At 60.9% G+C, this 8,360-nt stretch overlaps 1 protein-coding gene across 2 annotated transcripts in view; it reads right to left on the reverse strand.

Moving 5' to 3' along the window:
* SH3BP4 (SH3 domain binding protein 4) overlaps window positions 1-7,681 on the reverse strand; it is a 64,276-nt gene extending 56,595 nt beyond the window's left edge. The window contains exons 1-2 of one of the 2 annotated variants that reach the window (XM_011372349.2): window positions 7,479-7,681; window positions 59-137 (exon numbers count right to left, since the gene is read on the reverse strand). The gene's annotated coding sequence lies outside the window, so the exon portion shown is untranslated. Of the gene's footprint in view, window positions 1-58; window positions 312-7,478 lie in introns of those variants that run through there. The other variant, XM_011372348.2, reaches the window with a different exon arrangement.
* Window positions 7,682-8,360: the final 679 nt, after the last annotated feature.

Here is an 8,360-nt window from a genome sequence, read left to right on the forward strand (position 1 = left end):
GGACATGACACAGCCCTGGTTCAGTGACGCGTCCAAACGCCTCGTCTGCATCACTTACCTGCAACAGGCCACCAGCGCCCTGACGTCAGAGGCGGAGCCCCGGGTCCCCACCTTCCGTCCAGAAAAGGAGGGAGCTGCTGCGAGACAAAAGGAGCCAGGACTGAGATTCCGCTGCGTTCGGCCGAGGAAGCCATGGCTGCCCCCCGCACCCCCTCCAAGACGCGTGCACGTGCGGAACCAAACTGAACCGACGTGGCGAGCCGAGGACAGCGGTGGACGCTGCGCCGTGGCACCCGGATGCCCGTTCCACCCCAGCCGCCGGGAGTGGGGCCTGCAGGCCCCTTGCCCAGAGCTGCTTCCTGGGCGGCCGTGCAGGCCGGGAGCGGACCGTCGCCTGCTCGGACCACTGGCCTCTCTGAAGGAGCTGCCGGGGTCGGAGCTCCTGGGGTGGTCTCCAAGGGCTCTCCCTCTGCCTCCTCCCTCCCAGGGGTGCTGACCCCAACAGACGCCCTGCACAGTGACCCGTGTCAGCTGGCTTCACGGGGGCCCAGTCCGCAACGAGAGAGTTTTGCTACTTTTTCCCCCAATGCTGTACACCTGCCCTCACCTGCTGTTACTTCTGCCACGAAGACTGAGTGTTAGTCCAACAGAACCACCTTATCAGCGGAACCCTGAAGACATTCCAGCCGCCTTGCCAGAGGCGCGCCCCGCCCCCCACACAGCCGGGTCACGAGGAGGGGGTTCGCGTCCCACGGCACTAAGCCGCGAGCCGCGTCTGCGACCGCTTCAACAAGGAGGACGATGACGCGACAGGAGCAGGACTGAGGGTCGCCGGCCTGTGATCCCCCACTGTGGACATCTGCATCCAGACTGGCAGGGGCTCTGGAGCTTCGCAGGAATCCTGGACCTCGGCAGGGAGTGGAGGGCAGGCGGACATTCCATTCAGGACACCTTCCTTAAATCAAGGCGACTCGGCCTGTAAGGGCTCCCCACTCCCCCAAGGGACAGACAGCCCAGAACTGACCCTCTTCCGTGTAAATAATTCAAATGCAATCAAAACGAGATCGCAAGAAGACGAGGGTCATTTCTGTGACGCGGGACAGCTGGCTGGTTTTCAGGGCACTGCCTCCCCTGGGGCTTCGAGGCGGAGGTACAGAACGGAGGGAGGGAGGGAGGGACGTCCCCGGGAGGGAGGACAGCCTAGCAGAGATGCAGTCTCCCGCGTGGCTCACAGGTCCGAGGAAGACGCGGCGCGTTACGAGCGCTTCAGAATGCGCGTCGACGAGCTCACGGATTCCCAGTCTGTGTCAGGACGGGACGGCCGGGGACCTCCCCCCGTTAAAAAGCGGAAAAGGATCTGCATTCGTGGGTGTTTTTCTGCTTCCTCGACTTCCCTAGTTTTCCCGATTTGCAAGACAACGAACGAGTGCTTTTTTTCCCTTCTGATTTTTAAGTCATTCCTCAAAAGTCACTCTACCAACCTAAGAACTTGGATGTCTGCTTTCCTTTCTGCCCCGACCCCCCAAACCTAGGCTGCGTTCCCATGGGGCGCCAGTGCTGCTGGATCTCACCTCCGCACCGGTCCACGAGCAGGCCCCTCACGGGAGGCAGGAGGTAGGCGGGGGCTGGCGAGGCCACCGAGTCCCCGGAAAGAGCACCTCCTTGTGCCCACGACATCCTTGTGGACACTCGGCCGCCCCCCCGCCCCCCGCCCGCCCCCATCACACCCCAGGCTGCCAAAGCCTGTCTCGCAGGACAAAGTCCAAGCTGGCTGAGCAGCTGCAGACCGCTGCCTGGTTGTCTCCGAAGAGCGGCCAGCTTCCTCCAGCACGGGAGGTGGGCTGTTCACACCACATGCAACGTCCTGCCTCGCTCTTGCTGCTTTAAGCGCCAAGCCACTTGGCATTTCTGGGCAAGGGGCTTGCAAGCTCCCGGGGTGCTTCACTCGCTCCCAATTCGTATGTGGGAGCCCTGACCTCCAGGACCTCCAAATGTGACTTCATTTGGAGATGGGGTCTTCACAGAGGTGATCAAACTGAAATGAGGCCATTAGAGTGGGACCTAATCCAAGACGACCCGCACCTTCACAGAGGGGCAACGTGGAGGCAGAAACACACAGGGCCCGGAAGTCGAGGACACCGAGGACCGCCCACAGACCCACAGGGACGAGGGGAGCGGCCGGGGACCGTCTCCCCAACAGCGTCAGGAGGCACCCGCCCTGCCCACCCTGGACCTCGGCCCTCCAGCCTCCAGCCTCACCCGGCTCGTGCGGCGGTCTTCCCACACAGAACACAGAACTGGCTCACTTACCTCCCCCATAATTACGTCACACTTAAAACTCTACATGGTACGTGATAAGGAACATCCCTCCCCCTTTCCCATAGCAAACCGATTTGAATATCAAGCACGAGGAGAGGGTTTATTGAGATAAACGGCCAGACACCCATGATGGTTTCCTTGCGGGCCTGTCCATTCTCTATGCATCTGTGGGGTCCTAGCTGGCACCTGACACACGTCCAGTCGGGGTGCAGTTCGCTGTGGGCGGCCGGTGTTTCTGACCGTCCCTCCCGCCTCGGTGGAGGCTTCTGTCCATCTGCGTGTGCAGACGGGAGGCCCGCTGTGTCTCTGAGCTACGGGGACTCCCACACCTGTGGTCCCTCCTCCACTGGGCTTCTGCTCTCTCTGGTTGGAGCTGGTGGCCTTCCTGCAAACTCTTTACGTATTTAATCATTACATAAACGGATGACCACATGTGACCCGAGAGCAGCTTCCACGACACCTGAGAGGAAGGTGACTCACTCAAAAGCGGGCTGGCAAACGACCACATTCAGGAGCGACTCCGGCCTCGAGCTGCTTCACTGAGTCCTTGGGTCGTGGCTCGATTTTAAACTGGAAATCAGGATGGATTCCGCTTGCGGTTCCGGCCAGACGCTGCTGTGAGACCACACTCAGAGAGGACCTTCGCTCCACGTTAGAAAGAATGGAAGATGGACGTTTGGGTTTTTCCTTTTTTAAAATAATTCTCTTCCAGGTTTTGACTAACATTTCCAAGTCGCTGACCAGTTACTCCAGGACCTCGCAGAGCGACCCAGCTCCCTGTTTTGGGATCCCTCGGTGGGGCTAGAGATTTAAGTCCCAGGTCTTGACAACTGCCACTTAAAAGGTGACAAAGGGGACCTTCCCAGGGAGGTCCTTAGACTTCCCATTCTGACCCCGTGACATCTCCCATGAGCAAATGGGGAGACGGCAGCCGGTCAATGAGGGCTTCTGGGATGACGCAGAGACACGTGGTGGGTTCACATGTCAGCCCTCCCCTTTTACTAGCTCGGTGACCTTTGCTAAGTCACCTAACTTGATCCTGGGCCTCGGTTTCCTCAGGGGTAACACAGGGCTCTGCACGCCAGGCGGGGGCACCCCCACGGAGCGTGGCCCTCTCTCGTCTCTCTCTGCTGCTGGCCGGTGCGCCACACCGAGGGCAGGGACTCCGCCTTTTTCTCCTTGGAAACATAAGGACACTCACCCCGGCATCACGCGTAACGGGTGATGTGCTTTTCTGTTTGTTGCTGTTTTTCTTGACGGCACCGTGAGGTCGGCGAGGCAGGCGTCACCGTGCCCGTGGCAGCAGATGAGACAACAGAGGCCACGTGGGAAGCTGGGATCGATCGCACCCAATGCAGCGGCCCGGCCAGCGCCAGTGACTCCGACACACGGGGTCACGGAGACGGCGAGGTGGGCGCAGTGAGACGGGACATCTCCGAGCACCGCGCGTCCCGCTGCCCTTGCTCCACGACGGGGCTTGTAAACCCTCCCGCGTCCTCTGACGTGGGAAGGAGTGAGCTCCCCGCCTACCCCGCAGGGAGTTTCTGTGAGTCCTGGCAGAGGGCGAAGGGTACACGGCCTCCCCACGGGCGCTGAGGAGGCTGACGACATTCAGGACGGGCTAGCGCGCTAAAGCTCAGACCCCATCTGAACGCGGACGCGCCCGGCTCCACCGCTCACCCTCACCCTCGCTGCTCACCCGGACTCGCCCTCCAGCCCCTTGGCGCTGGGCGGGCTGGGGACCCACCCCGCCTGCAGCCCTGGTCCCCACACGCGTGGTGCCAAGCCCCGGCCGGTTCCTTCCTTCCGGAACCTTCCCAGCCAACCCTTCCTTGGAGTGTCCTCGAAGGGAGATGCGTCTCCCAGGGGGAGCCATCTGTCCTTTCGGGTTCTCCCTCATGGGGGTCACCCGGAAACCCGTCACCCCAGCAACGGTGACGGAGGCGGGACTGGGGGAAACGCAGCCCGGTCGGCCTACTGACTGGTCCCAATTCCCTAGGAGGCCCCGGCCCCATTCAGCTTCACAAAGGTGGGGCACGGGGCCCTCTGCCCGCCTGGCTGTCACGGCCGTGTTGACACCCACTGTTCAGTGAAGCAGCCAAAGGGGTAGAGCAGGGGGCAGGAGACGGATTTTATAAGAGGCCGTCAAACGACGCATAATTCATTACCTGACTACGCGTCAGACCAGCTACCCGTCCCGCTCCAGACAACAAGCCGCACCCTCACACGCCGATGTGGAAACTGGGTCAGAAACAGAACCGCCGGAACATACATTTCCTGAAGCCCGAACCCAAATAAAGTCCTAAGAGGACCGTCTGACCGTTCCCCAAAATGAACCCTCCGGTTCCGGTCTCTTCGTCAAGACGAGCGGCGGAAGCGCGAGGCGGCCCCAGCCTCAGAGACCCTCCTTCTGAAACAAGTTATTTTTCAAAAACTAATCTCAGAAAAAATGCTTTTGCTTTTTGTTTTTAAACGCAAACTTGAAGAAGCCAGCCCAACGGAAGCCGTCCGCTGGAGTGGTCTGCATGTGGGGAGACACTGTCATTGGCGGCTGCAGGGTTGGGTGACCACCCCGCCCCCTGCCCAACAGTGAGGCTGGGCACAGGGCACGGCTACCTGGGGTCACTTCCCTGACGGCTCCCCAAGCTCCTAAGAGCGGGGTGAAACGTGCGAAACAGGTTCTGGTCGGAACACGGCAGCCCAGGCAGCTATCGGGGCCGTGAGAGGCGGGTTCTGCTGGCATCACTCGCTTCCTGCTGGGGCCCCCCGAGCCTGTGTGAATGAGTCTCTCCACCCGGTGACGGCTCCAGATGCTGGCTTATTCCCACCTTCGGCATAAGCAACCGTCCACCAGCCAGAAAGGCTGACGCGGCTGGACACGCGGCACCTGCTCTCGGGGCCGGTGCTCCCTTGGCTTCGAGGGATGGGACGCGAGGCTTGTGTCAGCCGATCACACCACCATCCGACAAATCTTCACCCGGGCTCTGTGCCTTGCCCGCGGCAGAGGGACTGGCACGGTAAATAACTACATAACGTGGGTCTCACACTCTAGAAAGGAAGAGGAAGCGGGTGCCCGACTGTAAGACGAGGCTGAAGACAGACGCCACCAAGATATGATGCTGCTCGTAGGATGCGCACAGCCCGGGGCGAGGAGGGGGCACCACCTCGGCTGACTGGGCTCCAAACAGGTGTCGTCAGGAGAGGGTGCCGCAGACGAGAGGCCAAAGCCCCTCTGCGGTGAGGGACACGTCTCCGTGTCCCCGTGATCCCAACACGTGTGAACCTTCTCCGATGATCTTCTGAGGTCACCTGCCTCACTGCTGGCCGCCGGCCACGAAGGCGGAGCTTGCCGGCTGTCTCAGCTCCTGGTGAAACGGTCAGGCCGGGGCTTCCCGAGGCCACACTGTTCTGAGTCCACGTACATCAGTCACCCCCTCACTGTGCTGCAATGCTCTCTAGATGGGTGGGTGCAATCTGCAGACGCTGCCCTGAGCACAGCCCCCCAGCTCCCAGCCCCCACTCGGCCTGCAGGAACACGGTCCCCCGGGAAGAACTGGTGCTTGCGCCCCCCGTCCTGCAGGGGGAAGAAGCTGAGGGGTACTCTCACAGCTCCTCAGGGGGTCCGCAGTGGTCACGGCGACCGTGAGCGCTGCCTCTGCTTCGTCATTCTTCATCTCTCCCAGCCCCCACTCCTGCTTCGGGAGACCGCTGCTCCCCAAATTATCAGCCCCCAAGTCCTTGCCTCGGGCTTGGCATTCGGGGGTCCCAAACCAGAACAGACGGCAAACATGAAACGGGCCCTGGACGCGGGGCGTTTTGGCCAAGACGCAGACACAGCTGGGGACACATACGGGCCTTCTTGGTCGGTTCCGGTCAAGGCCAGTGGGCTCTTTTACTGAACGCCGTGTCAGACGTTCCCAATTCAGAAGGCCAAGGAAATATTTTCTTCCATCGATAAGATACATTTATGCTCCACTTAATCTTGAGAAAAGCAAAGGGTAAGGTATACTGCAACTGACATTTTTACATTAAAAGTACAGAAACGCACTGTGGCTCGCATCGAGGCTGGCGGCCATCCAAGCTCACGGCTCCCAGAAGTTCCAGGCTCTCAGCTGGGCCCGGATCCCAGTCCAGGCCCCCCGGGGCCAGCCACACGTCAGCAGGAAGCCCACCCAGTCTTCTGAGGAGGCCGCCCGTTCCGACCTCGAGTCACTTACATTTTGGGCTCCGCTCAGACGTCACCTCCTCGAGTCCCCGGGCCCGTGTTATACTTTCCTAGGGCTGCTGCCACAAACTGCCACCGACTCGGTGGCTTAAAACACACATTTATTCTCTCTCGGTCTGGAGGCCAGTCTCACCGGGCTACAGGCGAGGCACTGGCAGGTATGGTTTCTGCTGGAGCTTCCACGGGGGGACCCCGGTTCCCCGCTTCCTCCAGCTCCTGGTGGCGTCCGGACTCCTGGCGTGTGTCCCTTCCTCCACCTTCCGAGCGGCTCTCTCATCTCATGGCCTTGACCCCTGCAGTCAGACCTCCCTCTGCCTCCCTCTCAAAAGGACAGTTTTCCTGACATGACCTGCACGGCCCATCAGATAATCCAAGGTAATCTCTCCATCTCAAGATCCTTAATTAAACACCCCTGCGACGTCCCTACTGCCAGCTAGAGTAACAGTCCCAGGTTCTATCGAGGGATGAGGATGTAGCATCTTTGGGAGGGGGGAGGACATTTTCAGCCGACCGCACCCCCATCACGAAGGGCGCACCTCACACTCCCCACTCCTCCATCTGGATCCGCTCATCACTCCCGCACTCTATGTCTGTCATTGGTTCATTTCCTTTCTCTTCCACGAAGGCAAGGACTTCGCCCTGTTCACCTGCAACCACACGGAACGCAGCGGGCACTCGGAGTCAAACCCCTTCAAGCAACTCGCGTCCGCGTCTGTAATAAGCAAAGTCGCATGGTCCGGGGGCAGAAACCCACCTGTCCCACTGATCCATCGTGGCCCCTAGGCCTGCCTGCGACGCCTAGTAAGATGCTCCAACAGCAGGAGCTGGATCCTGGTCCCCCAACACCGGGGACCTGCAGCTTGGTTTTGGAGCAACTGACCACCTGCCTCCCACGTGGTCCCACTTGCATCTCCCCACCTTCCCGCTGGCTCACCTTCAGCACGCTGCTCGCCCGCTCATGAACACCAAGGGCCTGCTTCCTTCTGCCACCTGCCCACCTTGGGGCCAGGCCTCCCTGCCCCATTTTAGGGCTCCCCCAACCTGGCCTCATCCCAGCTCCAGCTTCCCTAGCCTCCACTGCCAATTCTCTTCACTCCAGCCTGGTCAGCCACCCCACCCTAAGCCCTACACACACAGCCGCCTCCTCCTGCAGGCCCAGCTTCCACCCACCGCAACGTCTCCCTCCCCCACTGAGGGACGCGCTTCTGGGCAGGCCAGCGCAGCGAGCCGACCAGGCCTCCCGCTCCCTGGGGTGGGCTCTCTGGGGAAGATGACATCACGTTCTCCGGTGTCCTGGCTCCTGGGCTTTGCACCAGGCAGGCCGGGAGGCCAAGCCCCGACTGACTCTGCCGTCTATGAGCCACATGCCACCGGACGCGTTCCACAAATCGGGCACAGCACGATCCACAGTCCACATGGCGGGACAGCAGCCAGCCCGGTGCCCGCATGGGGCGGGGGGGGTGTCCAAACACGGAAGGGAACTGGAGACGCCACGAGTCTGCCCACAAGTGCCCCAGTCAGCTCTTGGCAGAGACCCGGGCACCACAAGAGAGTGAGACAAGGAACAGCAAAGTCCCGCCGGGGGCGAGGAGGGATGAGGGTCTCCAGGTAAAATCCGGGACACCGAGCTAAACGTGAACGTCACATACGGAACGATTCTACTCACGTTAAGTGCGTCCCAAATAGTCAAATGTACCTGGGTGTCCTGCAGTTTTACTGGCTAAACTTGGCACCCCTAGGTGGGGCACAGGGGTGGCCCCCCCCAGACTGTGCCAGTCAGGGAGGTTTCCTAAGGCTTCCAGTCTCAAGGGAGAGG

This window comes from Pteropus vampyrus, unplaced genomic scaffold (genome assembly GCF_000151845.1).
Source record: "Pteropus vampyrus isolate Shadow unplaced genomic scaffold, Pvam_2.0 Scaffold204, whole genome shotgun sequence".
NCBI classification, from domain to species: domain Eukaryota; kingdom Metazoa; phylum Chordata; class Mammalia; order Chiroptera; family Pteropodidae; genus Pteropus; species Pteropus vampyrus.